The 8,361-nt window shown below is 48.2% G+C and overlaps 1 long non-coding RNA gene across 1 annotated transcript; it reads left to right on the plus strand.

Moving 5' to 3' along the window:
* The first annotated feature begins 979 nt into the window (after positions 1 to 979).
* LOC136991987 (uncharacterized) lies at positions 980 to 6,866 on the plus strand. Its single transcript, XR_010884013.1, has 4 exons — positions 980 to 1,071; positions 3,253 to 3,411; positions 4,593 to 4,616; positions 6,382 to 6,866. It is a non-coding gene; the product is annotated as an uncharacterized lncRNA (long non-coding RNA).
* Positions 6,867 to 8,361: the final 1,495 nt, after the last annotated feature.

Here is an 8,361-nt window from a genome sequence, read left to right on the forward strand (position 1 = left end):
CTTAGGGCAACACGTCACCTCCCGGCGCCTCCTGCTGCCGGCAGCAGCCAGCACCTCGGGCTTCCTGGGGGGAAGATGGGGCCTCCCCAGAGGGACACATCCCCTGGCTCCAGCTTGCAGTCAGTCTGAAGCCCTGAAGCATGACAGCGGATGAACCTGGTAATTTTATCCCAGCCGACATAGCTGCAAGTGCTGTTCTGAACCATATAAACATCAGATCTCTGGTTACAGCTTCCCTGCCTGCTTTATCTCATTAATAGCTGATAACTCTCACAGGTCACAGAAATCATCTGCTACAGCAGGGTTCAGCCTGCGTCTCTGATGCCTCCAGCACGTCTCGCACATGCCGGCAGTTGCTTTCCCCACCGGAGGTTTTGGGATGCAGCGCAGTGCTGGTCACAGTGCAGGTGGGAGGCCGCAGGGAGAAACGTGCCAGCCTAGGGAGTCATGCTTTTCTCTGCTTCTCTTACAGCCAAGAGGGGAGGGAAACATGCTTCTTCCCCTCAGGCAGCTGGAGAAAAAAGAAGCCACAGCAGACCACAAGCCGTCACAGGACATCCGCCAGCGCTGTAGCTGCCTCTTGCAGGCAGGACATGAGTACGGGAAGGTAACACCATGTAGCAACCCTGCGTGAGTTCTGCTGCAGTTTGCTTTCACGTGAGAGGAGTTCAATGGAAGCTGGTAAAACATCGGAGTTAACAGAATTATACTTTAAAAGTTAAAAAGCAAACAAACAAAAAACCCCCTCTCCTTATGCCCTCAATCAAACAAGCATGAGTGGGTGAAAATGAGCTTTATGCAGCTGAGACAGCTCTTCCCATCAAGCCAAGCTTTCTTAAAGAGATAGTTAGACCACCACCACCACCCCTCCAAGCTTGGGGGAATCTTCTTAGATGATGATGTTTGAGTTCCTCTATTTCAGTTTAAAGTCATATTCAAAACTACCAGTTTTTCATTTCCTTTAGATACTTCTGAGTTTAAAATAAGCCTTCAATGTGATTGTAATGCAGAGATGGTCAGACTAATAGCTGATGAAGAAAATGAGAGGAACGCACTCTTCAAATATTACAGGTATGTGATTATTTATCTTGGAAAGATCTATAAACTAAGTCTCAGGATTTTCTAAGAGCTGGTAGATTTTTTATTTCTATCGCTTATAAACTGATAAACAAGACAAAAGTGGAGATATATGAATTGCGCCCATTGTGCCAAAGTAAAAGTGATACAAACTTCTTTAAAGGTAATTTTTCCTGCTGTAGCCTTAGCTGCCCATTAGGGAAAGAAGTGAAAGGTAATAGTGAGGGCTGAGCACTTCTCCCTTAGCAGCCATATTTTTATAAGCTGTTGGCAAGAAAACTAGTATAAATACCTGTCTTCAGTGGTTGGCCCACAAATATTCTGTCTGAATTTCCTGTGCGAAGGAGAGGAGATGCACCTCTTCACATGTCCTTTTGATGATGCACAGGCTATCTACTCACCTAATATATAAGGACTTGGGTATCCTGTCTGTGATACACGTGTTTGTTTTTGAATGTAATGATCCCTTGCATTCGTAGCATGGTGTGTGCATTGGGGCAGCTTCTCTGCATGTCTACAGGGGTTCTGCTCTCAAATTTCTTATTGAATGTAATCTCACCTGCTGGTAGAGGGGTGAAATTATACTTTCGGCTAATGATGATATAACCAGCAGTAGAGAGAAGAGGTGCAACCTGACTGGGCTCCTGCTTTTGCTCGGTATGTGCCTCCAAGGGCCTGTTCACAGGAAGGCAGGAGCTGCTGGAAGCTTTCCAAAGAGAACAGCAGCCTGTGTCACAGCTGTAATTCAGCAACGGCCAGGACACACAGCATGTGTTTCTCCACAGTGAATAAATTCACTGCATTTCACCTTTTTCTAAGACTAAATTAATGCTTAATATTTACTTCTGCAAAACTAAAAAAGGGGGGAGGGGCTGAAAGGGGAGAAGATTAAGGCAATATTAGGTCCTACTCTTGGAAAGTTGAAATGATGTCTGGACCCACAACAAAAAAACACGTGGTGATGCAAGATGTGTCTGAATCCAAAACTTTGGTCTTCAAAATCAGTGGTCTGTGGCTGCCCTGCTCCTGGGGGTACCTACAATAGGTGTTTACGTTTCTCCTGGGACTCTTTCTCACCTGGTTGTGTGCAGTTGGATGTGCTCAGAGCTGCTGCAAGCCTCCTCCTACAAAGCTGCCTACCCATGAATAACCATCTCCTGAAGCAGAAATGGACCCACACAGAAGAGATGTTGTCCCTGGGTAGGCAGCCAGGGCAAAGGAGCAGCATGTTACAGCTCTGGTGCAGGAATTGGGGGTTTCTTAGCAGCTGGCTGTGAGTGCCTAAACCAGTCTAAAACCTGTGGTGGAGCAGGGGCAGCAGAGCTGGGGCCTGGGCTCACGTGCCAGGCCAGCTCCTGCTGTTCCCAGAGTTCCCGAGTATTTAATTCTCTGTAGTTTCAGACCTGAAAAGATTTTGTTTGACCTCCTCTGAATGGGAAATGCTCATGACAAGGTAAAACGGAAACAATCAAGTTCAAAGAAGCACAGGAATGTGGCTTGCAAGGCTTGGGATTAGGTTACATGGATTTATAAGGATGTATCCCACCCTGCAATTTTATAGTTACCACATTGTACTGAGTGGTGAAAAGCATCTGGCTACGGTCACCTTTCCCTTCAGTAACATCAGGGCTCCTAGCCACGTGTCGTGAGACTCTATAGGCCACAGTGAAAAAGATTTCAGCCCTTTCATTCTGGGCCCAGTAGGGTTTTAATGTGAATATCATTGCTTTAAAACTTTAAATTCCCTCATACATCGAGGAAGTCCAAATTCAAATGCTGTTCTTCAGGCCCCTGATGGTGTTACCATGGTCTATGAGTGAGCTTAAGAAAAATCAGGTTTAAAAGAGCAGCAGTGCTGAGCAGACCTTGTACGCTGTGGGTGGCTTCATCTCTTCTGTACAGTCAAATGTCAGAACTGCAGGCAAAAATATTTATCTCTGTACAGTACATGAAAAGGCCACGAGGAATCATGGTTTCTCCTTGCTTCTGCTTTGTTCAGCAGCATTGTGGGAGGGTAAATTCCACACACAGATGCCCCAGCTCAAGCCATTTAGAGAGATTCTCCCCTTAGAATATTACTTCCCTGCTGCAAAATTGCATTGTTAAGTAATAACAGCTGAGATCTTTCCATAGGGAAGTAAATAAATAAGGGCCTTTTTTCATGGCTTATTGCAGAAAAACCACCCATGATGTGTTTGAGAAAAAGAGAAACAAGGCCCCTGATGTGCAAGTCCAAAGAAATTGAATATGATGAATTCCTCTCTATTGAGGTGTACTGCAAACAACTGCTTCGCATGCCCGTTTCGGCAAAGGCAGCTTCGCTCTTCAGAGCAGGTCTGTGTCCTCGCGGCAGAGGCGTTGTGGCAAGGAGTGATGGACAGAGAGTGAACTGCAAACAGCAGGGCCTGAGTAGCAGAGGGAACTAGGCAACAGTCAAAGCTACCAAATTGCAGAGCGTTATCTGAAGGGAGATGGCTGCTGCCCTGCCGTGTGGTTATTTAAATCCAGGCTGCCCTGAATTTGATCCAAAGCGTTGTTTAGTATTGGAAGCTGGGTCACACAAGGCACCATTGTGTGTGGCCCTGGGTAAACAAGGCAGCAGATGGTTCCTGTTTCTAAAGAGCCAAAAAGGTACAGGGGGGGAAAATTGTCTCTATTTGTAAGTGGGGAAACTGAGGCACAAAGCAGCTGCAAAAATGCAAGGAATGACTTCTGTGCCCACTGGGAAGGACAGGAGGTAGCACGGTGCCACGCTGGAATAATTGCTTGGGGAAGCAGCAGCACCTCTGCATGGCAGGGTCTTTTTTACAGCCAGCTGGGCTAGAAGGCTGTGGGGAAGTTCGGGTTCAGTTCATCATGCCCCAGGGCCTGGAGGAGGCCAGACAGTTTCCCCAGGCTCGTGCAACCTCATTTCCCACGAGTGTACAGAGAGGCCAGGTCACCGTCCCCTGCAGGAAGACAGAGAGGGAGCCAGGAGCTGGTGTACAAGCCTGGGAGCCCCCCACTGTTGCACCAACCACAGGGGCCATCCTTCCCCCGTGTTGATCCTCTCCACCACCTGCTGGTTTCTCCTCAGTCAGCCTGACTGGCAGGACCCTTGAAAAAGGGCAAAACAGAAAGTGTGACTGAGGGCTTAGCAGTTGTAAGGCCCTTCCCCCCAGCAGAGCAGCCTTCTGCTGAGCCGCGAGCAGGGATGCAGTGTCGGATGCGGCTGCTCTGGGGGCAGGCCGTAGGGAGGCAATGCTGCCTGGGTGTTTGCAAGTGAGCAGAGACATCCCTCAGCTGCGGAGAAGTGCTGGGGAAGCAGTGAGGTAGGACTGGGAGAGCGGGGTGTGGGTGGCGGGAGAGGCACCTGGAGGCACTCGTTTGAGATAATCTCCCTCCAGTGCTGTGTGGCTTCTTTTATTTGTGAAGTTGCAGTCAGTGCTCACCCATCTGGAGGGCATCTCATCTCCAATACTGATTTACCATCCCGGCTGCTGATCTGGCTCATAATCACTTTGTTTTTTCCCCAGGGCCAGACAAGAAGTAGTCTAAAGGTGAGTAGAAAGCTGGGGTCAAATGAGGAAGAAGTATGATCCCCCAAGGAGCATACATTTCTCAGCTAATGAAGTGTGAATCCAAATGGAGGTGAGGGGACGAGGACCAGCAAGCTACCAACCATATTCATTAAACTGCCAAGTACTTTGAAATACCATGAAGGCCATAGTCCACCTGTCTGGGAGCCACGATGTGCAGCAAAGAGGCCCGGCACAGTGAGAAAGCCGCTGGTATCGGGGTTGCTGGTCAGTTTGTTGCTGTCTTTCCCATGCTGCTGTTAATTTCTCTCCTACTTTAAGAAGGAGCGAGGAAGGAGAGATGGTGACACTGATGCCTTTTCCTGGCTCATTTGTCACAGATAGCATCACAGGGCCATGGGGACAAAATCCCAGTGTCCTAAACCCCGCCGGCAGTGGCCGAGCACCAAGGAAGAGAGGTGCCCCCACCAGTGTGCACGCTGTTACTCTCACGTCTGGGAGGCCTTTCATGGCTGGTCCAGCAGGGGTCTGGCAGCTGCATTTATCAAATGCAACAGCTCCACAGAAAAATGTGCCGCTTGTAGCCTGTTGATCAGAGCTGCACCCTGTAAATACTCTGTCCCTTCTCCTAACAGGGAGACCAGCAGCACCTGCTCTCTTAGTCTTTTTGGAGTCAGTAAGTCATGAGATTAATTTCCTTTCTTTTTTTTGTTTTTATTCCCTTGTCAGCACTGAAGTATATTAAATACACTCTAAGCAAAAGCCCTCATGCTATCCAAGAAAATATATTCATTTAAAGAGCTACTTCGTGCCAGCAGACTTTCAGTATCTGCGCATTTACCGCTGCCTGTTTCTTTGGAGGCACTGAGGCAGGTCCCAAGCATCGGCAAAGCACTTGTGCACTAGGGAAAAGCATTGCCCGTGTTTGTGCAACCCCTCTGTCACCACAGCCCTCTTGAAGGGAACAAGCTGAGGGCCAGGCTGTGTGAAACGGCTGATGAATCTAACAGTTCACCAGTGAAAAAGGAAAAACCTTGCTCCTTCTGCCGTTTCTCCTGATCATCCCTTTGCTCCGAGGGTCGCAGTCCTGCGCCTCCCCTGTGCCAGATGCAGTGGGTTTTGGACCATCCACCCAACTTGTTTCCCCTCGCTAATCCAGGAGAAAACACTTTTTCTCCCCCCAACTTGCTTTTCTGCTGTGTTGACAAGTTAACTCAGCTCACAGAGGGATCTGAGCATTGCCAGGGCTGGCACAAGGGGACACCAGGGTGAGTGCAGTGGCTTTGCAGCAAGGACCTCCACCACAGCCGCCTCACGTGCTCCTGTGCAACATCCCTCATTTCAATGGTGGCAATTTGGACTACGTGCTAAGTGCTGTTGGCCAAAGCCTCGTCCCCACGCTGCCCTGTGTGGCTGAGCCTGCCGAGAGCCAGGTGTTCGCCCTGAGCTGGGAGAAACCGTTTACTGGGTTTGCAGTCACCAACCAGGGGCTCTTTCCTGCCATGGGCACCTGGGGCTGCGAAGCAGGGGGGTACTGGGTACCTCTGGGAAATCAGTTCTGTTGAGCTTTGATCCTCAGAAATCAAAGCTCCCCAAAACAGTGAAAACTTGTGGCAATGCAATGTCTATATTTAAGCTTTGAGCAGAGCAAGTGAAGGCTGAGATGTGATTTCAAGTGCAAAACTTAGTGGAGGGTTTGTAGAAGAAAAGAAAGCAGACAGGTCTGGGGGTGAAAGTCAGAAGGCCATTTCCTAGGCCCTGATTTTTAATGTCTTTTAATTTTAAGAGTCAGAAGTTTCCTGCCAGGCAAAATTCTGCTTTTTGTGGACGGCAGGGCAGCATGGAAGAAACATGACAGCAGAGGTGCTCATACGGACAGCAGTCGCTCAGAAGGTGCAGGAGAGGAAGGCATTGGCAACCCTCATGGCTGCAGAAGAAACCTTTCCCATCCCTCTCTGTCCTGGCTCTTATAGGAGTGTAAGCAGAGAGAGAAATAACATATAAGGGAGAGGAAGGGAGTGAGAAAGCTCCCACAAAAAGACAATAAATAGATTTCCAAGCAGAAGTGTATTTCCATGACTTCCTCCCCATCTGCAGAGCAGACAAGACAAATATGGCCTAGTTTTCACAGGTGCTGGGCACCCATAAATCCCCCTGGCTTTAGTGGTGTTGCAGATGTTTGGTTCCTCTGAAAAACAGAAACCAGCTCATAAATCTTTACCTGTGTCTTTTTCAAACTTTTTTTTTTAAATTAAAACTCTGCCTTCTATTGTTTCTGAGGTCCGGAAATTAATTGTTATTAATATGGCTTAAGGCTCTGTTGCTCAGATCCTTTTGTCCTTCAGGTGTGTGGTGTGATCAGAAATCTGGAGCAGACCTACCCTTACTGCCTGTCACGCTGTCATGCTATGAAGGTTCGATAGCAACGACTGAGACAGTAATATAATAATAATAAAAAAGATGTTTATTTCCTCACACAAGTTCTTGGATTAGTAACATCCATTAAAATAATGCGATTACTAATTTAGGAAGGATAACACAAAACCATCAGTTACTAATTTAGAAAGGATAACCTGAAACCGTCGATTACTGCGTTATTAATTGGAAGGACTGCTTATCCCTACTTGAAAGCTTTCTTGTTCACTCTCCTAGTGAGAGGGCTCTCAGCCTCGAGGAGTTACCTTAACCCAGCGTCCCAGGAAAAGGGGAGGGGGGGGATACTCACGGTCCAGCCGGAGAGGATGGTCAGGTCACGTTCCCGTCCCTGCTCAAACTCTCCTAGCTCCCAAGTCTCTTTGAATACGGCTGGGGCTCTGGGCAAACACTGCTTTTGCTGACTTTTAGCAAGTTTCGCAATCACAGGACTGTTTGTTTGTCTGCTTGGGAGGACCCTGCTAGCGAGGCAAGACCACAACACCTCCGTATTGCTTCTTCCCTCCCCGGGGGTCCGTGCAGATTCCAGGTGGCAGACTTCTTCGGTCTTGTTAATGCTGCCATTCCGCAGCCTTGCGCATATCAGTCCTTGCGCATATCGGTTGGTAGACGACTTTAGTCCTGTTAAGTCCTCTGTTCAGCAGCTTTGCGCACGTCAGCTCTTGTGCTATCAGTTCTTCTGCGTATCAATTGACAAACTTCAGTCCTGTTAACTCTTCACTCGCCCGTCACTGCCCTTACCTGGGAAAAAAATAATGCATTTTTGGAATTCACCTTGCAATAGTTGTGAGCCTTGTTAAGCTCAGTGCTGCTGCAGTTCCCCTATGGTGGCTAGCAGTATTTCTGTCAAGATTACTATGTAATTGTATTAGATCCACTCCACTACTACTGATAAAGTGCAGTCCTGTGAATAAATGAGAACAGGGAAGAAGGCAAATGAGATGAGACTGGTTTTCAGTTTGTGAACCCGGACTGATATTTTTCCAACATTTTATATCCATGTGCCAGCTCTCGCTCTCTCTCTTTTTTTTTTTCCCCTCCTCTCACTCTGTGTATGCATTTATGAAATCAGCAGCTCTCCCCCTCTGCATTGCTTGGCTCCTTTGTGTTTTCCTCTGTCTGGCCACATCTCCTGGGTAGCAAGCGAGCTCATCCCTATCTCCTCTCTCTCCCCTGCCAAGTAGCGGTGGCTGGGCTCTGCCTGTAGTGCAGTTACACTATACACAGCTCAGGGATGTGGTGCGTAGCCCTTGTATTTGCCTATGTTTGCTCAAAAGCAGCTGGTGAGCACAGAGCCCAGCAGCACACGCTGGGCCACAGCTCAGTTTCCTGC

Source organism: Apteryx mantelli, chromosome 4, assembly GCF_036417845.1.
Source record: "Apteryx mantelli isolate bAptMan1 chromosome 4, bAptMan1.hap1, whole genome shotgun sequence".
Lineage (NCBI taxonomy): Eukaryota > Metazoa > Chordata > Aves > Apterygiformes > Apterygidae > Apteryx > Apteryx mantelli.